Source organism: Propithecus coquereli, unplaced genomic scaffold, assembly GCF_000956105.1.
Source record: "Propithecus coquereli isolate 6110/MARCELLA unplaced genomic scaffold, Pcoq_1.0 Scaffold24, whole genome shotgun sequence".
Classification (NCBI taxonomy): domain Eukaryota; kingdom Metazoa; phylum Chordata; class Mammalia; order Primates; family Indriidae; genus Propithecus; species Propithecus coquereli.
This window is the reverse complement of record NW_012147952.1, coordinates 6,898,465-6,924,650: the sequence shown is the minus strand read 5'-3', so window position 1 is coordinate 6,924,650 and position 26,186 is coordinate 6,898,465.

Sequence of the window (26,186 nt, the reverse complement as noted above, 5' to 3'; positions counted from 1 at the left end):
ATGAACAGTATATAAATAATTCTAATTCTTTCTCTGCAAATATATGCTTCATAAAGCAATGGCAATGATTATTTAATGTCAAAATATGTTGATAAAATAATGTGTTCACATCATAAAATAAGATTTTTAAAATTCTGAATCATCCAGCTGAAGGTTTCAGAATATTTTGCCCTAGACTCCTTAATGTCATGGTAAAAATATGAAGATCTTATGCAGGGCTTGCTGAAAGGGGTAGGTGTGGGTGGGGTGGTAGTCCTCCACCACCGAGCACAATTTGAAAAGCTAGTCTAAAAGCTTCAAGCCTGCAGCTGAAAAGAAAATGCTGCAAAGATAAAGCAGCGCCAGCAAAAGTTGCTGTGCCAGAAATCATTGCTGAGGTATCTAGAATTCATTAGATGACTTTCAAAATTTCAATAGGTTATGTGGGTGAAGGAAACTATGATAGAGAACAGAGATGGATTTAAAAGAAGTAAGTTTTACTTTGTGCAGTTATAGTTAATTCATCAGAAAATAATGTCAGTTTTACACAGTAAAATTTGGAGAACAAGATGTTTATGCCACAAGTCTAAAATCCTGATTTGTCTTAGGGAGTTTCTGACTCCCTCCAAATTCAGTGAGTGGTAATCAGTGATTAATTCCTTTACTTGGAATTGTTTCTCAGATTACTTGCTGTGGTGCCAATGACCTGGCTTAACGTAGAACAGGTGAGTTTGCATCTTAGCCCAGAGATCAGGGTGGAAAAGTGCCATCGATACCATTGATGGCATTGAAGAAGGCAGGGCAGAAGTAGAGATGGCAGTGCAGGGGAGCATCAGGACGAGAGAGTCCAGAAAAGAGAAGCCATTTCGCTTTCACCATAATGGGGATGAAATCGTGGATTCAGGAAGTGTGCCACTGGGCTATTTCCTACTTATTTCTTACATAGTAAAATAAAATGGGGATAATAGTTGTAGCCTGCCAAATAGGGGTCTATTGTGAAGACAGACAACACAACAGTATGACGTTTAACATCTGTTACGGCCATTATGCAAAAGGAAGGCAGAAAGACTGAAACAGAACTGGAGGGAATTGGAGATAAATTTCACTCAGTTTACAATTTTGTTTGGCCTTGACTCCAAGAGACAGAAATAACTGTTTGAGGAATTCAGCTTTCTAATATTATGTGTAGTGGGAAAGGATGCACAAGGGTGTGAAACTGATCTAGTCAAGTTGATGGTGGACAATCCCCTAACTTGAGAATAATTAGGAGAAATAAAGGCAAGATCAAGAGGAGATTCAAGGGAACCAGAAAAAACTAAGTGCTTTGAGAGAATGGAAGCACTGCCACTCAGATAAACATTTCTGTTTTGGAGGACTAATGGGCAAAGCTTTAGGCAAAAATTCAAAATGTGATAAACTCAGTAAACAGTTGTTCATGACATTAGTCACCTGAAAACCTCAGATCCAGGCTTCTGCATGGCCTCTATAGTGATATTCCAGGGTGTCTCTACTATATAACACGATGCTTACTTCCTGTGACTGCCTTTAAATAAAATCTCTATCATAGAAACTCATCATGGATAAAGTACGTATTTCTCCTACAAAACACTTTAGTGTTATTTATGAACTCTCATGACCATGCTTTTAGATAAAAGAAACATTTGATAAATCACTAAACTCTGATATGGTGATGCCAAGCCCCTCATGGACTTGTCACAGTATGTAATTTGCTCATTTTAAGAAGTCATCTTATTTTGAAAGTGATATAAAAATATCCTAATTTTTTTCTCTATTCCACTGAAACATCCCCAGATATGAAAAATAAACCTGCTATATGAAAAATTGACTGTTCAGCTATAATTCTCTTTTAATAAAAAATGTCTAATGTTGAACTGAAAAAAAAAATGCTCTTTGCTTCTACCCCAGAGGAAATATGCTAGAGCTGAGGAGGAAAGGATTGCAGGAAATATTTAGACTACTTTTTCCAGCAAGTGGAATCTACTGCAAGCTAGGTATAACTTTTCTGCTCTTGGAGTTGCTGCAAGGCTGGTTTGTGAGAATGTATCATTTAGGTAATATGAGAAAATAATGAGTTGTCTAGCATCTACTCCTCAGTGTGACTACACTGGTCTTTTCTTGTTTCATTCACAGAAACCCTCAAGTAAAATAACAACTGAGTTCCATTGCACCTTTAGATATGCTTAATGTTGTTCAAAACTATGTAAATAATAGCTTTTATTCTAGAAATGTAATTTATTTTAATCTCATCAATAATAATAGTATTATGTTTGAAAAATTATTAAGGGCCTAAAGACCATTTACTATGTTTTCTATGGGATATGATATACAGACGTCTGCAATTTATGATGGTTCCACCTACGATTTTTTAACTTTACAGTGGTGCAAAAGAGATACACACTAGATAGAAATTGTACTTGGAGTACCATACATCCTTTCTATTTTCCACTTTCAGTACAGAATACAATAAATTACATGAGCTATTTAACACTTTATTATACAATAGGCTTTTTATTTGTGTGTGTGTTATGTGAATTTCATATCAATTTTTTTTTTAAATTCAGGATACTATGGGGGTACAAATATTTTGTTTACATGAAATGCATTTGTCTTGCCCAAGCCAGGGCTATAAGGGTGTCCTTCCCCCATACAATGTGCCCCATTTCCATTAACTGTGGGTTCACCCCCCATCCCCTCCTCATTGCACCTCCCAACCCTCCTACCTGACTGGCACCCAATGAGTATTACTACCATGTGAGCACCTTAGTGTTGATCAGTTAGTACCAATTTGATGGCGAGTACATGTGGTGCATGTTTTTCCATCCTGTGTTACCTCACTTCGAAGGATGTGCTCAATCTCTATCCAGGATGATATAAGAGGTGCTAGATCACCATTGTTTTTTGTAGTTGAGTAGTATTCCATAGTATACATATACCACATTGGAAACACACAACCTCCCTAAGCTCAATCAGGAGGAAATAGAATTCCTGAATAGACCAATATCAAATGCAGAAATTGGAACAGCAAGAAAAAATCTTCCAAAAAAAAAAAGTCCCAGACCAGATGAGTTCACACCTGAATTTTAACAAACCTGCAAAGAAGAACTCATACCTATACTGCAAAAATTATTCAAAAACATTGTTAATTGTATTAAATGCATTTTCCACTTATGGTATTTTCAACTTATTCTGAGTTTATCAGGACATAACCCCATCATAAGTCAAAGATTTCTGTACTTCAATGACATTTGCACTTTGAAGGCTCTATGAAAATGCTGGGATTGAATGCCTGCAAATACCAAAGTTTTCCTGTTCTGAAAACAATAGAATTTGATGCAGATGCAGATATGGTTATTTTGTTTCTTGAGAAATATATCTTGAGGGCGAACACACAAAATTGCAAACATAAAAATCAATATGTTTAGTTAAATCATACTTGTAGTAAGAAAATTGAAAATTATATTACTGTTCAGTACTGTTTAAAAAAAACCACCTGATAAAGACGAAAATTGGAAAAAAGCTACCATGGGTAGGTGGAAGACTCACAGAACCATTAACTTCGGATAATTGACTGAAAAAATATAAAGCTTTTGTGTCATCTAGGAGATTATGGCAGGAATAAGTGTCTACTACATACTTGTTCTGTTCAAAACCACAAAAATTTGTTCCATTGTTTATTTGTTTAAAAACTAGTCACTCTTCATAAAGTTGGATCCTTATAAAGTTGAGTTCCCTGGGAGCAGAGATTTTTGTCTTGTGCCTTCTGGCAATCTCTCTTATATCTGTACTAATAAGTACATATACTTGCATATTTACCGATTTGAGGCTTTTTAACAATTTTCATTGCATCTCTTCATGTAGAGAAATAAAAGTAATGATTCTTCTTTTCCTCAATAACCTTAGTCCTTTAAATATATCAACTTATTTGTTTTACTATGTGTGACAGCAATTGCTTATTCTCATTGAAACATTGCTTGTACTGCAAAAATTAAATGAGTTCTGTTAAAGAATCCTAGACAATGATATTGATTGATATATGACAATGCAGAAAATGTGTGTAGATCAATAAAAGAAATCAAACTGTAAGACCCACAGTTAGATGTAGTACTGATTGAAATATATATTATAAGAAAAATGAACTCCAGAAATATCAGGGGCTCTTCAGTAACACATACAAGGAGAGGCCTTGCCAAAAAGAATGGCTGGTTTACAAAAAGGTTTAAAAAACTTAAATGAAAATTTGAAGATATAGTTGGCGAATAATGGCCCTTTCCCTCCCTAATGTCATCATACTTGATTGGAAGAAGGAAGAATAAACATATTAATATAAGCTTGTATATAGATATTTTTCTCCCTCTTTCTTTCTCTCTCTCTTTCTCTCTCTGTTACATTTGTGATTAGAGAAGATACTGATAATTTATAAATAGGTACAAATAGAGTGGTGGATAGCTAGAGGTTTTTGTACGGGAAGTTTCTTAGAAGCAATGATATAAGCCATATTAATAGTTTGTGTATATTGGTATACCTGTAGATTATTTTCTATTAGCAGTCAGAATGCCTTAGTAATTACTTGCTATGGTTTGAACATGTCCCCTCCAAAATTCAGGTGTTTCCAATATGATGTTATTAAGAGGTAGGGGCTTTAAGAGGTTATTAGGCCATGAGGACACGCCTCCCTTGTTAATGGGAGTAAGGCCCTTATAAAAGAGGCTTCACACAGCTTTTGGCTAGCTTGCTTTCTTCCCCTTTCGCCTTCTGCCATATGAGGATACAGCAAGATGACCTCTCATCAGATACCAATGCTAGCACAGTGATCTTGGACATCCCAGCCTCCAGAAATGTGGGAAAATAAATTTCTGTTCTTTATAAATTACCCAGTGTCAGGTATTCTGTTATAGAAGCACAAAATGGACTAAGACATCACCTGCACTTCGTTGTAACATGAGCAAGAAATAAGTTTCATTGTGTCAATTTGGGATTGTTCATTATAGCAGTTTACTTCTCCACACAAATACAAGTGTCTAGGTGTGTTAGTCACTGAACTAGGACCCAGGGATAGAGCAGAGGAAAAATATGTCCCTTCTTTCATAGAACTTGCATTCCACAGTGGTGGAGAAGGTAATAAACAAATAAATATAAAATACACAGAAGCAGTTCAATTATAGAAAAAATATTAAGCAGCGTTAAAGTACGGAGAGTGAAGATGACATGCAATTTTATATAGAGAAGACAAGTAAAGTCTCCTTAAACATATGATGTGAGGAGAGGACAGAAGTAAGTGAAGGAATAAACCATCTGCAGGGGTGATGGAAGAATTCCAGAGACAGAACAGAAATTACAGGTACACAGGGTTGGAAGTACGGTTGATGTGTTTAAGGAACAGTAGAGAGGTCATGTAGTGAAAAATCTTACCCAAGAGGGAGAAAGATTATAGATAAAGCCAAAGAAGTATTGATGGGGCCAGGTCCCTTAGGGTTTTCTTGCCAATTGGAAGGATTTCATATTTTATTATGGTTGAAACTAGAAGGCATTGGAAGGTTTATAGGAAGTCAGTGGCATGATATGCCTCGGTATTTAGGAGAATTACTCTGGCTGCTTTGGGAAAAATAGAACAAAAGGGAGCAATGGTGGAATTAAAATGTTCCATTAGGAGACGCATCTCCCTATCTCAGATTTCACTCTCCACTGCCTATGCCTGCATGCCCTGTATGGACCACATCAGTAGGCTCCTTGACAGCTGGTTTCAGGTGGGACTCAGCCAGTGAAGAGCATGAGCAAGGAACTGAAGTAGAAAAGTCAGTACGTTCAGGATATTTATTTTTCAGTCTTCCTTTCCAAAAATAATTGCTTCAACTTGGCTGAATACCTCGACTCAAGGTCATATTCCTGTCAGGCATCCCTCTCAGGCCCTTCCCCTCACTTCTTCAGGTCCAGCAGTGGTGTTGAGCCCAGTGTTTACAATCTTCCTGGTAGTACTCTATCCCTAGTGTTTTCCTACGTTCTTCTATCCTCTTGGTTAATGACTTGGATTAGGGTTGTAGTTGTGGAGCTAGTGAGAAGTAGCCATATTCAAGACATGATTTTAAAGTATAACTGGCAAAATTTCTGATGAATTGGGTGTGGGCTATGTAAGAAAAAGGAATAAAAAGGAAATTTAGGAAATAGGGCAAAAGAAAGTTCATCCTCCAGAGTTCCATGCTCATTACTGTGAAATGAGCCAATTATGGTGGTCTTTAGCATTTGGTGAGAACATAGTTTACTTGAAAACAAACCTAAGTAGATTTAATGGATTCATTTATTTCTTCATGCTATGTAATAACTCTTAGTTGCCCAGTCATAGCTCTTCTGGTTCAATATTTTATTTAATGTGAACCCCACAATATTAATACACTAACATTTTTAACTGTTTATTATATACATTTTGTATTTTTACACATTTTATATATATTCACATTATATACATACATTCACATTTACTTTTATATACATATTATACATATACATACAGAAAAGAACACAAATGTGTATATGGTATATTTCTATACATATATGTATATAGAACAGTTCTATATGGATATATACATATGTACACATAGTATATACACTTACATACATACATATCCATATGGAATATACACAAAAATATACAATTCAGCAATGAGAAAAAATATATTATTTCTATATTAAGCAGCATGAATGAGTCTCCCAAAAACAATATTGAGTAAAACATAATGGGCATACAGAATACATGTTGCATGATCCCATTACATAATGCCAAAAGCTGGCAAAACTAACCTGACTTGTATCATCAAACATTGTTGAATACTATTCCTTTGCATGACTAAACTACAACTTATTTATCCATGCTATCAATAATGGAGATTTGGGTTGTGTCCAGTGCAGATTGTTATAAATGATTCTTGTTATAAATACACTTGTACATTACTTATGGTGAATATGCATCCTTTTCTGTCAAATTTATAATTAGAAGTGGAATTTCTGGGTCATCGTAAACACGTATGTTGAGGTTTAGTCGATACTGCTAAATAATTTTCCAAATTGGTTGTACCAGTTTACCCATCCACCAGCAGGATATGAGAGTTCTAGGTGTCCCAAATCCTTACCAATACTTTGTCTTATCAGTCTTTGAATTTTAGATATCCTTGTGGAAGTATTTAATATTTCTTTGTGATTTTAATTTGCATTTCCTTGATGACTAATGAGATTGAGAATGTTTCATACTTTTTTGTGAAGTACTTATTCATCTTTTGCCCTGTACATCTGTAGCTTAGGAGAGAAAAAAGATCCAGGAATTTTAATTTTTATAGAAAATTTGGGATGTGTTCTCCATGTCTCCGGTCAGTCAGTTGGTTTCTAACTTTGCAAATATAAGCTTATTAAGTGATAAAAATGTGAGAAATCCCTTTTATATATGAATGCCTTTCCATTACATGTTACAATATATATACTAATATATTATTGTTCTATATTAACTTTATTTCTGCCCCTGGTGACACAAGTATTTTCCCTTTATTAAAATCTACCTTCTATTACGTGTAATTTATAATTATCTTAATGAATCTTAATTGTAGCCAAAAAATGAAATGGGGAGCAGAAACTGATACTGATACTTCATAGGTTTTATAAACTTAGTTTCTACTGCAGACCTCTTTTACCTATTTCTTCTCTTTTTATGATCCTTTTGCTGTCCCAGGGCCATCATATACACATACAAAGAATATTAATAATGTCTTTCTACCTTTGTATTTCTCAAAATATTTTAACATTGTGAGTTTGTGCTCCAGTCTATGTCTACCATATTCAATGAATCAGGAAATTAGACTTTAAAATTAGACTTTCTCTTTCTGGCTAATGTCAGTCTTATGCTTGTCAGAAGAGAACATATTCTTTTAAGCCAGATTTTTCACAAAAAAGGGAATAGATCATCTTTGTTGACAAATGCATCCTGTTAACATGTATGCCTGAGAAAATCATGTAGGAAACAGTGAAGAAGAGGATGACGAGGTTGTCAGCCTGCTTAGAGTTTTTTTTTAAAAGAAGAGATGTTTGGTAAGCCCTCACATTAATATGAATACTGTACATCTAAACCTCAAATAGTTTGCTAAAGATGCTTTGCAGGAGGGCTTGACATCAAAAAGAACATCTGAAGAACAGCCGACCAGAGGGATGTAAGCAAGGTGAACAGACCATCTCAGAAGTACAGATTTGGGATATAATCATTTCACTTTGGAACATTCCAGGGGTCCTTGTTCCCTCCTCTAATTCTTCCTAACTTGATTAGTGCAGACTCAAGGTTAAAATCCTAATAAGGAATCTACAGAGAAATAAGCCTCCAGAACTGATTTTCTCCTCGCTGCAATGAATTTCAATTATTTAACCATCACCGTAGGAGTGTGATTTTCCAACTAACATTTCACTTAGAATGCTGGGAATGACTGGGGAAAGAGGAGGATGCAGAATGCAGAGCCTTCTGGATCCTTTATCAGTAATAAAAAATAAAGACAAAGAAAGATGAAAGTAGTTCAACACCTATAATCCCTTGAGAAGAAAACTGAGGACCTGGCTATCAACTTATATACCACCTGAGAGCACACAAAATAAATGAAAGGATGTATGCCCTCCTGTGAAAGTCAGCGTCCCTGGGATTCAAAAGGCACATCAGACATGCTGCCCTTGAAGCATGACACTGGCATTGAGAAAGACCAGCTCACATGACAGCAGAAATAAAGTTTGAGATCCTGGATCATCAAAGCAGATTTAAAATATCTGAATTGCCAGAATTATGGACTGTGAAGTTTTAATGGCTCCTTCTGTCTGCAGTGGCCTTTCCTGCTCTTTCTTTGTAAGGGAAAGCATAGAGTTCAAGCCCACAGGATCTATCTCAGCATAGTGGAATAGTTAAGATCATGACATGTGAAGTCAGACAGATCTGGGTTCAGGTCCCAGCACTACCACTTGCTAGCTCGATGAACTGGGTCAATATGCTTAACCATTCTGAATCTCAGTTTCTTTATGTGTAAGTTCTGACCCTACAGAGATACCACATCTGTCCGCAATAGACAGAGCCAACCCTCGAGGGGTGAATCTATAGACATGTTAAAGATGTATTTGAAAAGTCAATCTCGTGTTTTGGAGATTTAGATTATTAAATGCGGGCTGGCCCAAACTGAGGATCAATCTTTCAGCCCCTGATTTGATTAGCAGACAGTCCTGTTCCATTCTCGTGGGTGCAGGATCTAGGCCAGCAGATTTGAAGTGGCATGTGGAATAAGCTAGTGTGAGCTCTATAGAAAATCATTCAGATGTGTCCTTAAATATAGCCTCCCTCTGAAGAATAATTATCACTTTCAATAAAGTTTTGTGCATCTGCTACATTCAGGGCAATGAGTTGCGTACTGGGAATTCAGCCCCCTTCAAGGTCAGATAAGAGCTGAACACATAATTAGTATTGAATTATAACCATGACCTTCCCTACACACACACACACACACACACACACACACACACAAACACACACACACACATGCATCATTATTGTTATCAAATTATGCTTAAGTATGATGATGTCAACTTTTATTGACAATGTTATGAGAAAGATTTGTATGAAATGTGTTGAATTTGTACAATGCCATTGATTAAACCTCAGTGTTCTCTTCATAAAGCACCTAATTCTAGTACAAGAATAGTAATTCTCTTAAGCAATTGATTCGTTTTTATCCAGTGACTATTGCTACTCTTGTTAACTGACAAAGATTCCTTGTTTGCACTTGGTTTCTGGAAAATAGAGCACTAAATTTAGGGCCAAATAATGGTAAGTATGTAGGTCACATTAAAATTTTAACATCTAATTACAATTTATTCATTTTTGAAAATGTCTTGAAATATATTCTGAAACAAGGAGAGGTGCAAATAAATACCAAATAAACTTATTCTGAATGCTTTTTTTTTCAGTAAAATGCTATTTAGTGTTCATAATAAAATTTTCAAAAAACACTTGAATATAGGAAATTTCTCTTGATATAATATTAATTGTAGATAAACAGGACACAAATTGAACTGTACATCATAATTTCACTTTTACAAATATTTAAGCAAAGGGAAAATATTGGAAGAAAATAGTAGTAATGTCTTTCTCTGACTGATGGTTTTTTCTGAACGCTTTTTACAAGGTGTCCTGGGAAGGAGGATGGCAGGCACTCTGAGCTAAATGAAGTGGTGTTTATAGGTGAGAGTCAAACCGAAGCAAGCACTGTGTACCCTACCACATTCTCTCTTCTGCTCTTCCTTGTACCTTCACACTAAATCAGCATTCTTTAGAAGAAAAGAAATAGAATAAATGGGAAAAATGTGCTGTTGGCCACAGAGTAATCCTGGAATACCTTTGGAGGCCTATGCTGAGCTCTCAGTTGCACAACTCTAGAAAACGATGCCATCCCACTAATGTCAGCTGCTAGAAGAGTCCGGGGAAGAACAGCACAGGACCTGATCACATGCCTCTGAGCACATGCTCCAATTCCTTTCCAGCTGTAGAACTGTGGGTAATCATTCTCTGAATTGTATTTGTATATGATAAAGTCAAAATATGTAGCACAAAACAATTAAAGGTATAGGCTATGACAGTCAGCACTTTCAAACTATGTTCATGAGCTATAGTTTTCCATGAGCTATTAAGGGATAATCCTCAAATTAAAACAAAAAAATTCATTATCAAATATATTTAGAATATTTGGGGCTGACCAAAGTTTTCAAAAAATGTTTGTTTTGTTTTGCTGCTTAATTTTTCTCAATATTCTTAAGAATTATTCAAGAGGGAAATGTAGTAGAATGGATCATCTTCCCAAATTATTTGCCCATAGAATGTACTTTTTCTAAGAGCTACTAATATCACACAGGAATCTTGGCTTTTGTGGAATACGGTTTGGAAAATAATAGATTCTGGTAATTAGAGTACTTTTAAGTTTTAGTGAAGTGCAGAAAATACATCATTTCGATCAAGAAATGTAAAAGGCAATATGAACTTTTTTAAATTTTAAAATAATTAAACTATAAGGCTAGACTGAATATTTTATGATGTATCCTATTTCTTCCTAAATTTAAAAGTTATTTTGAAAGATATTTTTTATCAGAGATACCACTTTAACAACCTCCACTTTTACAACCTCCCCCCTAGAAATACACAAAGACATAGACACATACATTTAAACACAGATACACACACAAATACAAAAAAAGTGTGTCAGCATTCAAACATGTACAGAATCCTTTAAAATGCTAAGGATATACAAAAAGACTTGATAACAGGGCTCAGGCTTAAGACATAGACTTAATTATAGTTAAGTAGCTTAACACATTAACTGCCATGAGAGTTATATTTAACTCACTCTAGTTTTGACCCTGGGGCAACATGAAACATATATAAAATCTTACTTGTTGATGTTCTCATTGTTACAATTAATATTGACAATTTAATTCTAAAAACGTGCATTAGATGAATAGAAGTCAATAAATTTCATCTTTCTATTTATGTTTACCTTTAAATTCCACTCCGAGTTTTTATTCTATTTTCATAATAAAACACTGTGGCCCCAAGGAAAAGTTTCTGATTTTTTTGTGTGGAAGTCAATGTGTCAAATAAGGGAATTCCTTTTATAATAAGTTTAAACTCAGAGAATAGTAAAAAAAAAAAAAAAAAAAAAATGATGCAAGTGCTAGATAATTTTGAAAATACAAAATACATTTTAAAAATAAAAAATAAATTTTATTGTATTATTCCCCTGCTCAAGATTCTATATGATAGTGGTTTTCAAATAATAATAAACATAAGAAACTCCTGGGGAAAGTCTTATGATTCAAGGTGCCAAACTAAGCCCATCTCCTTAACTGCTCTTCCCATAGAACCACAGTAAAATGATCATAAAATGTAAACTGGTATACACACCAATAGCCATAAAGAGAATAGGAGAGGAATATTAGGAGATGCAGAGATTCTAATAGATTTCTAGAAGACAGTTTGTGGTGGGCAGAATGATGGCCCACAGTGATGTCCATACCTTAATCCCTGGAACTATTGATATGTTATCTTACATAGCAAAAGAGACTTTACAGATATAATTATGGTTATGAATCTTGAGATAGGAAGACTATTCTGGATTATTTAGGTAGACATAATCTAATCATATGAGTCTTTAAAAGCAAAGACTCTTTCCCGGCTTTAAAGGACAGAGAGAGAGAGACAGAGAGAGAAAGAAAGAAAGACAAACAACAGTGTTGGCTTTGAAGATGCAGAAAGGACGTCATGAGCTGACAAATGCAAGCAGCCTCTAGAAGCTGGGAATAGTAAGGAAACATGTTTTCATGTACGGCCTACAGAAAAGAAGGGAGCCCTGCCAATACCTTGATTTTAATCTGGTGACACCTGAGTTGGACTTCTGACCTCCAGACTTGGAAGACAATAAGTCTTTGCTGTTTTCTGCTACTATGTTTTAGGTAATTTGTTATAGCAGCAATAGAAAATTAATGCACAATTATGGTGGGATGTTGGTTGAAGCCAGGCAAAGAAAGATGCAATCCACCATTTGCCAGCATGGAACAGTGACCAAAGAGGGGGAAAAAGAGGAACTATTAAGTTTTAGAGGGTTAATATAATAAAATGCTTCAATGCCAAACTATATGGAGTTCCAAAGAAAAGAACATAGGAAACATGATATGGAAATTTTCAAAGGAATAATGTAGAGGAAGATCCTGGAAATGAATAAGAACACAAATTTTCAGATTAAAAAGCTCCGCTAATTGATCAGCATAATGAATGAATGAAGATACATTACCAGATAGATCTCTGTGCAGTGATGCTAAACAGAGAAGAAAATAAATGACATTTAGAACGTAGAGAAAATAAGGTTGTCAAGGATAATCAAATGCCAGATATTGAAGGACAGTGGAGAAATATACTCAAAGTTCTGAGGGAAACTATTTTCATTCTTGAATTTTGTACAAAGCCTAATTATCGAACAAATATGGTGACACAATAAAACTTCTAAGATTGACAAGAACTTTGGCAACTATTCTCATTATTGGAAGACCAGTAAAATAGAGCAGTAAACCAAGAAACAGAGGATCCATGAGAGTAGCACCAACCCAGAAAGTAAAGGCAGTCCCGGACGGCAGCTCAGCGGTAGGCTGGCAGAGCAATGGAAGCACAGCCTCACATGGAAGAAAGGTCTCCAAAAGGTAGCCCCTTGGGGATTCTAAGTCCCATTGTTTCTCCTTACACGAGCCATCATTATCTGATGCCTAGACTAGTACAGAGGCCTCCTACATTCTTCCTGCTTCCAAAACCTGCTGTTCGTTTTAAATATCACATCCAGAGCTATCCTTTTAACACATAAAGCTGAAAAGATTACTTGTTTGCTCAAAATACAATGGATTCTCATCATACTTGGAGCAAAATTCCATGTCATGGCCCATAGGTCCCTAAATGGTGTGGCTGACACACAGTCCAACTTCACTTGTTGTCATTTTTTCCGTTTTTGCTTTCTCCCAACCACAATGCCCTTTCCAGAGTCCAGCAAACATGACAAGCACTCTCACCTTAAAATTTTTACTCCTGCTCTTTATTTATTCCAGATACTGACATGCTTCGTCCTCACTTCCGTCAGGATACTGCTTAAGGGTCTCCTCTCCAGAGGACCCTTGCTGATCACACTTTCTAGAATGGCATCTGCATTTCTCTCTATAACCCTATTTGACTTTATCTTTTTTTCCTCATAGCGCTTGTCACTACCTACCGTTAAAATCTATATTCATTTGATTTTTATATATTTTCATCTCCCCAGCAGAATGTGAGCTCCATCAGGACAGAGATTATCCTTTGTTTACCCCTAAATCCCATTTCCTAGGCCAATACATGGCACACGTTAAGGCTAAGTAAGTTTTGGGAAATGTGTGGTTGTGACAAAAATAAGCGAAGTATAAGTAAGGAATATTCTTCACTGTAGGGCTCAGGGGTCATGTAATTCTAGCAACTTTCCTGCTTCTCCAGTAAACAGTTAATTACACGTTGTGATAAAAATGTGGTTTTTTTTAATGTTTGACTTTTAGAATCAAATTATGTACAAATCACGTATGATTAGGGAAAGAAATCTAAGTGTCTTCAACCTTGATGATGTGAATGTAGGTTCAATTTCTGAGAGAGAAGGGATCAGACAGAGCTGGAAGAAAGTATAAGAGCATCAATTTCTCATAAAAATGTGCAGTCAAAAATACCATTTATTGATGATGCAGCAAGAAATAGTACTATAACTATAAGTTTAAAGTTGAAGAATTGAGGGGAAAAAAAAAATGAAACCCAAACTGAAGATAGTGATATAGTTGTACCTCCAGGCAGGGAAAGGAAGGTGGTTTATGTTTCAGTAAGTGAAATCTCCATCACTACAAAAGTTGTTTTTAAGAATGTATATGTTTAGACTCAGTGCCAAAGGTTCTGACTTTAATACATATGATGTGGAGCCCAGAAACATACTATTTGTTTTCGTAGGTGAGGATGATATTGTATCAAATTAATGCAGAATAACATTGACTATTCGATGTACAATTTTATAAATTTCAATACATGTACAGGAAGGGAGGAAGTGTGGGACCACAAAAGGGAAGCACCAGGGAGTAGTGCGGACCGATGAAACTGTTCTATATCCTTGTTGTGCTGCTGGTGACAAAAATATGCCATTTTAAGGAGTGCAACACAAATTCTGGGATGAGTGGTCTACAGGCCACTACTGAACAACACTGTTCTCACAGTTATTTATTGTGTCATTGTGCCAAATCCAAATGCCACTGCTTCGGTAGATGTCCTTGATCATGAAGGGTTCATTCACTGTCATTCAAAGTGGTGTCCCTGTTCACTAGTGTGCACCTCAGGCTCTCATTACACTCAACTGTTATTTCCGCTGCTGAGCATTTGCCCGTGCTTGGCTTCCTCTCTGAAGCGCCCCTTCCCATTTTCTCACTCACCAAATCTGCTCATTCTTTCAGGCTGCAGTCCATGTTTTATCTCCTTTCTCAAAGGAGTCTAAATAAACTAATGATTTTTTCATTCCTCGGTCATATTCTACCACCTTTATTCTCATAGTTCAATTCTTAATGGTTCTCTAATTAGCTCATAAGTTTTAATTTTTTTTGACCTAAAATAAATGGAAAGCACTGTGAATGCTTTTATGGTCCTTCTTTGGATCCTCCTACAGTGCTTGGCACAGTGATGAATACACAAAAAATGGTTAAAAATTTATTGATTGAACATACAGTTATATTAATACTTCAAAGTCACACCTAGGGCAGGGTATGTCTGAAGAAGCAAAGGGCTCAGAGGTGAAATGAAAATGTTGTCAGTACTATAGTGTTGTCTAAGGCAGACATTAGAAAAACATCTTGGAAGTCAGAGACCTGGGAATTGATAAAGAAGAGCGTGTAGTCAAGGAAATGCCTTTTAAATGATAACTGATTTCACACAGAATCTGGAAAACACACATAACGTAGTGTATGTTTTCTACACTGGCAGGCTTCTAACTGCCATCAGCAAACCCTAAGGCATTTGAAAAAACATCTAATAAGAGTTATGTATTATAGTCTCCCTTCTTGCTATTTTTCGAAAGGTAAGATAGGGAATAAGAAAGGCCTCTGGAAATTGGGAGAAATGAGCATTTCCCATCAGTATTGTGTTTTACAAAACACCATCAGAGAAGTAAGATTAAGTGTAGGGAAGGCAAGAGATACCTCTGAGACATCTGACACAAATTGGCCAGATGACCCTGAGCAACTCTGCATCAGTCCTCCCCTCTGGAAGGCAAAAAATAGGGCCAGATAAAGACAAGCATGCTTTCAACTCCGACACGCTGTAATTCTAGAGGCAATTTTGTTAATTCTTGAAAATTTTGGAAAAATCCTGGGCAGCATACAAAACAAAACAATTTATATTTACAAGTCCATTTGTGTGGAACCTCACCTAGCACCTTGTATTTTAGTCCAAAACATGATATACACTCAGATGAATTCCATTTCTTCAAATTAGGTGAGTAGATTCTTCATTTACTCTTGCTATGTGTGTCTGGCTTCATATGGGAATTATGTTTTATTTCCTTATTAGCATATTCTTGCAGATTATTTACTTCGGGTCATTTCTGAAAAGGGCATGGGTTTTGCTGTACAATGCTGTGCATTCCTAATTGCTTTGAATCATTTTCACTTGTGTCGTAGGAACGTGAGAGGCCAAGAAAGGTACAGCCTTACAACTAGATAGTGGGAAGAAAAATAGGGAAAGATGAAAGAGGAAGGATTATGAATCATGTGCCAAAGAAGGGGCAGGCCAGACCAGAGTGAACTGAAAATGCAGAGGGACATGGGACATAGGGAAGCTGAAACTAATGTGCACTCAGGGCACACCACCAAATCCAGTTGTCACAGTGAGCTCAGTAAAACAGAATTTTCTTAAAAAGTCAAGCTTATGAATCTCCACTTGATATAAAGGGCATTTTAGTGACCTTCTTTCCATATACTGATTCAAGCATGTTTACCCCTATGCAATAGTGTTGACATGCACTTACAGGTAGATCATCTTTATATCTTATTTTTCTCGAGCTCAAAATGAAAGGTTAATTGAATGTGGTTCTGCAAGTAATGAGACTTCAACTTAAGTCACACGAGACAAATGCAGCATAAACTACTGACTACTTTTCATTACGTATGCAACAATGGACATCCTTGTAGCAAGCCTAAATGAAACATGATTTCCCTTTGAATAGTAATAGATTTTCTGCTATGTTTAACATTCATTGAATCCAAAAAGCTTTATAGCTTTAAGAATTAATAAAATTGAATTTAGAAGCAAAGTATATTACAGTTTCAAGTAAATTATAGATGTGTTCTATTTTATGTAAACCCAATATCAAATATTCTCATTTACGCTAAACAAGTGAAGGTGTTTTTCACTTTGTATAAGAATTTTCCAAGGGAGCAAGCAAGCTGAGAGCCCATCAGATAGGGGATTGGGTGGGGAGGAATGTTTCACATATAGGGCTAAAGGAAGACCGTACTGCCCCTCTATGAGGGGGTCCTTAGTAACAGAAAGTGCTGGGATAAAGCTGAACAACATACAAGTAGTCCCTGCAAAAACTCCACAATAGCAGCAGAGAGAACCAGACAAAGCCAAGAGTGGCCACGAAATACTGTCTACCATTGCCAGGTACCCAATTAAAGAAGATGCTCTCTGCTTGTCCCAGTTACAACATGGGTGAAGTGAGGCCTTAGAAAGGAGGTGGGAGTGGGAGGAGCAGAGGAAGATCCCAGAAATCATATACCTCTCAAATATACTGTAAGATGTTGGAGTACGAAATGGAGGAAAAAGAACTGAATTTGTCTTCTCTCTGCTTCAGTCCCCTAGAGGCCCAAGATATTTAAATCAGATTTGAAAATGGGTGTTTTAATCTAGACTGAATGAGACATATCTTTTTATAACTGAAAGTGACTAGAAATATAGAATCTGCTCCAGATATTAAGGGAAGGGAGTTTAATAGAGGGTGGTTGCAAGCAGCAATTAGAAAAACTAAAACTATTGTGTTAGACTGGTTAACCCTCCAGCTCCAGTGCACAAGCATCAGTATATGCATATTAATTTTCTAGACTCCAACCTTTCCAGCGTTTTAGCAGGGATATGTAATAATTAATCACACACATTGACGAACAAGCTTGAAGAAAATAAATAGTTGAATTGACACAAACACCAAGCACTTCTCACCTTGAGAATTCTAAAATGATGTAACAGGTAAAGGATGTGGAACAGGAGACTGGGTTGCACCACTACACTGCTATAAAGACCCTGCCCACTCAAAACTCCCTGGATTCAAGATGAAGGATATAGATGCCATCTCTTACAAGTATACCTCTACCTCCCATCCTCAACAATGTTAAACTCTTAATCTTGCTTAAGATTACAAGATATTTTAATTATTGTTTAAAGCCATCAGCTGCCTTCAACAAGGAAGAAAGGTAAGAGGTATGTCCCTCAGAAAAGAAGAATGTGAAAGATTGGGAGTAGAAGAGAAAGGAGGTCTTAGGGAGAAAGGAGTGAGGTGGTTATAGCAATGCCACAGGGTGTTGGTTAAGAATGGAAATCCTCAAATTAAACTGTATGACTCTGAATCCTGCTTCTTCCACTATTAACTGTTTGATACTGGGCATGCTGTGTGATACCTCTGTTCCTGCAGCTTCCTCACTCCATAAAGTCGTGCTGCTATATTATCCCCCTCATAGATTTATTATGAGGATTTAGTGTATTAATTTTGGAAAGCACTTAAAACAGCACTAGCCTATATTAAGTATTTCATAAATGCTAATTATTATCATTATCCAGGAGAAGAACAAAAATAACATTCTGAGAAAGACAAGATAAGGAAAAAGTCTTCTCAAATCTTAGACTGAGACCAGGAGACAAAGTCTATTTTTAGGTATATAGAGGACAGTAAGATGAGGGTTAGAACCAGAGGGAGAAGACTTTTCATTTCAGGGCTGGGTGAATTAGAAGTGAAGTGCAAACTGCTTTTATATCTTGGGCCAAGCTGTGTTCTCTCCCAAACGTCAATGAATGGAAGTAGAGCAGAACACAATATTACATAAGGTCTAAAGAGCTGGGGATAGATGGGGTGAGGTGAGGCTCATTGTGGTTTTGATTTACATTTATCTGATGATTAATGATGTTAAGCATCTTTTCACATATCAATAATTGTTGGCCATTTGTATATCTTCTTTTGAGAAATGTCTATTAGGGTCTTTTTCCCATTTTTAAATCGGTTTATTATTGTTTTTTGCTATTGAATTGTTTGAGAAGAGTAGGTGGAAAGGAGATGAGACATTGGTCAATCGGTACAAAATTACAGTTGGACGGGTGGAATAAACTCTGGTGTCCTATTGCACAGTAGAATTCCTATAATTAAAAATACTGTATATTTCAAAATAACCAGAAGAAAGGATTTTGGATGTTCTCATCACAAGGAAATGATAAATATTTGAGGCACTAGATATGCTAAATACCAAAATTTGATCATTGCACAATGTACACATGTATGGAAAATCACACTGTACCCTATATATATGTACAATTATTATGTGTCAATTAAAAAATAAAACTAAAAAAGAAGAGTCTTGTGATATTTAGAATCATTTGACACCTTGCGGGAGTGCTTTTCTCTTGGAGAGGGGATTCGAACATTATTAATGAAAGTATCAGATCCTGCAGCATTCCTTGTTTTTCCTCCTTATTTGTTTGAATGAAGAGAAGTAATTAAAACTTTTGGCTTTCTTAAAACTATAATGTTAGAGCGATGATTTTAGCTTCTACCCAACATGGTTATGATAGTTATAAACCATATATAAAAACTTTGTTGTATTATTTAATCCCTGCAATTGGCTAGGTTTCTCTCTCTCTCTCTCTCTCTAATGGGAAATGTTCCTTTATTTAAAAAGGAAGTTCGGCCAGGCAGGGTGGATCATGCCTGTAATCCTAGCACTTCAGGAAGCTGAGGCAGGATGATTGCTTGAGGTCAGGAGTTCTAGGCCAGCCTGAGCAAGAGCGAGACCTTGTCCCTACTAAAAATAATCAGCCTGGCATCATGACATGGGCCTGTAGTCCCAGCTACTCAGGAAGCTGAGGCAGGAGGATTGTTAGAGCCCAGGAGTGTGAAGTTGCAGTGAGCTATGGAGCTGTGGTGACGCCACTGCACTTCTAGCCCGGGAAACAGAGCAAGACCCTAAGGAAGGGTGGTGGGAGGGGCGAAGAGGAAAAGGAAGAGATGAGACCAGACTAGACAAGGAAGAAGAGATGAGACCAGAGGAGGAAGAGAAGATCAGACTGGACGAGGAAGAGGAGACCAGACCAGACCAGATGAGGAAGAGGAGACCAGACTGGAGGAGACTGGACTAGGAAGAGGAGACGAAACCAGGAGGAAGAGGAGACCAGATGGGACGAGATCAGACGAGTAAGAGGAGACCAGACCAGACCCTGGCTAGGTTTCTCTGTTGAAACTCTTTGACAGGAATCAAAGAGAGGCTGAGTTGACATCTTTCTCTCAGTGAGCACTTAAAAGAGGAGTGTTGAACATTTTCTGGTGCTGGGGAGGAATTGGTGACTAGTTTTTTTTGTTAGTATTTTTGAAGCTGAGTGGGAGTGGAAAAGTTTTCTAAATTAAAAAACCTAGGTGTGGAAAGGTAACAAAAAAGATGGGTCTATATTAAAATAAATAATATGTCCCCCCAAAATTTAATGTAAAAGTGTTCTCATGTAAAATGTGAAGATCAAATCAAGAGTAATCTTGACTCTCAGAAGCAAATCTCTGTTCATGACCATCTCATACATGTTTATGAGAACAAAGTATGTAGTTCCTACAGGAAGGAGAAGGGGCACCTTGGGTGGATACAGAAACCTTCCAGATTCGCTTTCCAAACTCTGGAACCCTGATGCTAAATGATATGCTGATGAGCAAAGAAAAGTTAAATTTTTATATAGAGTGAAACTCTGTAAATATTCAGTCATCTGGTTGCTTGGTTCTGACAAGACCTTAGTTTAATGTATAAAAATAACAAAAAGGCCATTAAATGTGGCTTTTTACACAAATCTCAGGTTTCCCAAATGCATATTCCAAAGGTGTTTGGGAAGGACCACTTTTCTCCATGAAGCCCAGCTGCTATTCCCTCTTCTGAGTGTATTCAATTCTGCACAGAGTTTCTTTCATTAACGTTTTTATATTCTCAAATCTAAAATTATTAAATTTTTTACAGTCAAGGGAAATTATGTTTGCTTTTATAGCTAGAATGATCAATGTAAAATGTTTGAAAGTGTTCAAGGTCATTTGTCTGATCTCAACTTCCAGGGATAAATCTTTGCTATCTATTACGTATTTAATAGTGCATGTCCAAATATTTTATATTCTTGTCACATAGCAAAACCCCAAATATTTTCCCAATAACTAGACTCAGTGCTATATTTTTAGTATTCTACTTTTACTTAAATATGAAAATGACATTCAGCTTGGGTCATTTTAAATGATTATTTGCATTTAAAGAAACAAGCACCCTTAAATAAATAATGTACATTAAAAGACAGGAAAAATAAATTTATTTCCAGGTACTACTGTTGTGATACTTTTCCACTTTTTAAAGGTGTTTGTAGATCAGCTTGTTCTTAGTATCAGTCAAAAGATAAAAGTGCAAGTACTTTATTTCATAAACATCACACGTTGAGGTGTGAAATACAACAATGCCAGTTTTTTCCTCTTCCCAGATTTCTGATTTAGTTGATTTTGAGTCTTCTCTGAGTTTCTGTGAGCATTAGTGCTACTTTTGAGACTTCTATGAACTGTTTCCCACAAAGGTTCTTCCTAAACACATTCCTTCTTCTGCTACTGAGAACAAGGTGAAGGAGGAGGAAGGGAAGAAAGAGCAAGCATCCTCCACGTTACTGCCAGAAATCATCATCTCCACACAGGACACAGTAAATAACATGATTCTCTGAGCTCCACCCAAGGGTACGAGAGCTAGAGGGCACTGGGCACATGGGAAAGTGAAGGGAAATATAACAGGATTAGTAATAGGATAGTTAGAAGGAGATGGACATGCTGAAAGATGGATGTAGGAATCCATTTCCTCTGCATGTTTTTCCAATAAGTCTTCATACACATTAAATATGGTTTTTCATAGAAATATTTGAAAACACTCTAAGGAAATAATCATATATACATAGAAATTCAAAACAAGCTCATTCCAGTTCTAGGTTTATATAATTGTCAAAAATAGGAATCTTATGTTCATGGATTGGAAGACTTCATATTGTTAAAATATCTACGGATTCAATCCAATCCCTATCAAAATCCCGACGACATTTTTTGCAGAAATAGAAAAAGAAATCATAAAAGTCATATGGAACGATAAATGAGATGAATAGCCAAAGTAATCTTGAGAAAGAAGAACAAAGCTGGAAGCATCACATTTCCTGATTTCAAAATACATTATAAAGCGACAGTAATTAGAACAGTATAGTGCAGACATAAAAATAGACACACAGGTTCAGTGAATCAAAACACAAACTCCAGAAATAAGCTCACTCACATATATATGGCCAACTGATTTTCAACAAGGTGCCAAGGATACACAATGGGAAAAGGACAGTCTCTTTAATAAAAGGTGTTCAGAAAACTGGATATCCACATGCAAAAGAATAAAACTAGACCCTTATATCATACACAAAAGTTCACTGATTTCAATGCAAAATAAATCACAGGTACACTTAAACTAAAAAAAAAAAAAATAGCAAAAAAACCCCCAAAACCCCAAACCCCCAAATATCTCAGTTCAATAGAAAAATTAGTTGAGTGTCGTGGTGTACACCTGTAGTCCCAGCTACTTGTGAGGCTGAGACAGGAGGATTGCTTGAGCCCAGGAGTTTGAGGTTGCAGTGAGCTCTGATGATGCCACTGCCCTCTACCTGGGGCAACAGAGTGAGACTCTGTCTCCAAAAAAGTAAAAAATAAAAAATAACTCAATTAAAAATATGCAAAGGACCTCAATAGATATTTTTCCAAAGAAGATACACAAATTTCTAACAGGTATATGAAAAAAAAATGTTCAACATTACTAATCATTAAGAAAATGCATATCAATTTTAAATTGTGCTGCTATAAACATTCAAGTGCAGATGTCTTTATTATAGAATGCCTTTTTTTCCTTTGGATAGATGCCTAGTAGTGGAATTGCTGAATCAAATGGTATTTCTATTTTTAGCTCTTTGAGGCCAGTCAGGTAGGGGGTTGGGAAGGTGGGGGTTAGAGCGGGTGGGGTGAGTAAACCCACAGCTAATGGAGATGGGGCGTACTCTGTGGGGGAAGGACACATTTGTGGCCCTGGCTTGAGCAAGGCAAATGCATTTCCTATAACCAAAATGTTTGTACCCCCATAATCCTGAATTAAAAAAAAAAAAGAAAATGCATATCAAATCCATGATGAGCTATAACCTCACACCTGCTAGAATGACTATTATCAAAAAAATCAAGTGATTAAGATTACAGGGATTGGTGATGGTGTGGGGAAAAATGATCCCTGGTGAACTATTGGTGGGAGCATAAACTGCTGCAGCCATTATGGAAAATAGTGTGGAGGTTCTTCAAAACATTAAACATTAAAAATTAAAAACAGAACTATAATAAGATCCAGTAATCCCACTATATATATCCAAAAAAAAATTAAATCAGTATCTCAAAGAGATATCTGCATTCCCAAGTTCATCACAGCATTACCCAAGGTATTGAAACCATTGAAATGTTTATCAACTGATGAATGGATAAAGAAAATATGGTATATATAGTATATACAATGGAATATTAATTCAGCCTTATAAAAAGAAGAAACTCTTGCATAAATGACAATATGGGTGAAATGGAGGAGATTATGCTAAATGAAATAAGCCAATCATAGGATAAATGCTACATGATTTCACTTATATGAAGTATCTAAAATAGCCAGACTGATAGAAACACAAAGTAGTTGACAGGAGCTGGGGGAGAAGGAAACAGGAGGTGGTGCTCAATGGGTATAAAATTTTAGTAATATAAGAAGAGACAAAATAAGCATCAAAATAAGGCTGAAGTATAACAGAGGTTTTGGAATTATTATACTGAGAACTTAAAATAAATATAATTATTAAATTAACAGGGCTGCAATGATAAAATAGACAACATTCAAGAAGAGATGGGTATTGTAAGTAAAGAGATTAAAACTCTAAGAAAGAATCTAAAGGAAATACTAGAAATCAGACAATAGAAACTAACAGAAATGAAGAATGCCTCTGATGGGCTCATCTGCACACTGGACATGGCTGAGGAAAACATGAGTGAGCTTTAACATATGTCAGTAGAAACTTCCAATCTTAAGTGAAAAATAAAGTAGAATGAAAAAGATAGACTAGCCAAGAACTGTGAGACCATTACAAAAAGTGCAATATGGGCATAACAGAAATAGCACAAGGAGAAAAAAAAGAAACTCATTAAAAGAATAACTGAAAAATTTCCAAAATTAATGACAATCAGCAAGCACAGATCCAGGAATCTCAGAGAACACCATACAGAATAAATTCCAAAAAATCTACAGCTATGCATTTTATATTTAAAGTGTAGAAAATCAGAGTGAAAATTTTGAAAGAAGCCAAAGGGTTTACAAAACACCTTTCCTACGAAGTACCAAGGATAAGAATTACATCAGATTTCTATTCAGAAACCATGCAACCAAGAAGAGAGTGGCATGAAATATTTAAAATGTTAAAATTTAGAAAAAAGCTCCAACTTAGAATTCTGTATCCAACAAAATTGTTCTTTAAAAATGAAGGAGAAATAAGGCTTTCTCATATAGGCAAAAATTAAGGGAATTTGTCATCAGTAGATCTGTCTCACAAGAAATGTTACAGGAAGTTCTTCAGAGAAAAAAATAATAATAAAGGTCAGAAACTTGAATCTACACAAAGAAAGAAAGAGAACTAGAGAATGAAAAATGAAGGTAAAATAAAAAGTCTTTTATTTTTCTTATTCTTAATTGATACAACAAATAAAAGTTTGTTCAAAACAATAATAGCAACAATTTATTCCTTAATTCTAATTTTGGGATAAGTGAAATGAATGAGAACAATGGTAAAAGGAATGGGAGAGCCAGATCAGGAATATTCTGTTATAAGTCACCTGCACCACACATCAAGCAGTACAGTATTTTGAAAGTGGCCTTAGAATAGTTGTACATATGTATTTCAAACTCTAGGGCAAGCACTTAAAAAAAAAGTATAAAAAGTAAGAAAGTAAGTTTAATTGATATACTAATAGAGGAAAATAAGTGGCATCATATCAAAGAAGGTAGAAAAATTGTGGAGGCATATTGCTAAGTGAAAAAAGTCATTTTGAAAAGGTTGCCTATTTTATGATTCCAATAATATGACAATCTGGAGCAGGCAGAACTATATACACAGCAAAAAGATCAGTGGTTGCCAGGTATTCAGAGGGGGAGAAGAAGGGATGAATAGATGGAGCATGGGGCATTCTTATGGCAGTAAAACTATTTTGTGTGATATTTTAATGGCAGATGCAAAACATTATGCATTTGTGAAAAGCTATAGAACTGCACAACACAAAATGTAAACCCTCCTGTGAACTATAGATTTTAGGTAATAATGATGTACCAATATTGGTTCATCAGTAAAACAAATGTACTGCAATAATGCAAGACATTAATAGTAGGTGACAATGTGTGTGTGGTGGGAGTGAGAGAGTATATGGTACTCTATAATTTCTGTTCTATTTTTGTGTAAACCTGAAACTGATCTAAAAAATAGAATCTTCTAATTAAAAAAAAACTATATGTATTCATTAAAGAAATTTTGGAAAAACTGAATGGTAGCTTTCTCTGAGTGATGAGATTAAAGTCTTTGTTTTTGTTGTCGCTGATTTTGAAATTCTCCCAATATTATCTCATTTCTTTGAGTTGTTAAGAGATTAGTCCATTAAAAGGCAAAATCCTCACAAGTAACACATACATTACTGACTTGATAGGAACCACTTTGTGAAAAGCCAGAGAATGAGCAGCCAGCTGAAGATTATCTAATTTGAAAATAAAATGATTGGTTTGAACAGACAGGCCACAATTTCAGGTAGTGCTGGGCCTTACTGGGCACCGCCCTGATGGCAGCCAGTGTGCAGTGGGAGGCACCTGAGGGATCAGGGTCAAAGAGGATGGGAGCCAAGCACAGAAAATAAGGTGCTGAAAACAGAGGATAATATGGACTTTGCTTACTCCTAGGGAAATAGACATTCAATCCCTGGATCAGACAGAAATGAGCTACTTTACGCAGAGTAAATCTTTCATCAACTTTTGCTCCCTCCCACACAGGGGACTGGGGGCAGATATACTTCTGCCTACTTTTCCACACATTCCTCCTAATTTTTCCTTGCAGAAGCAGAGTTTCCCTATTCAATTTGTCCAAACCTGAAACATCAATTTGGTCAAGTTAGGGGAAGCTGGAGTTACTGTGTCAAGGACAGGAAGCAGATTTCATAATTTCTTTTTCTCTTAGGGTCTCATGGAGCGGAAAGGTCAGAAAT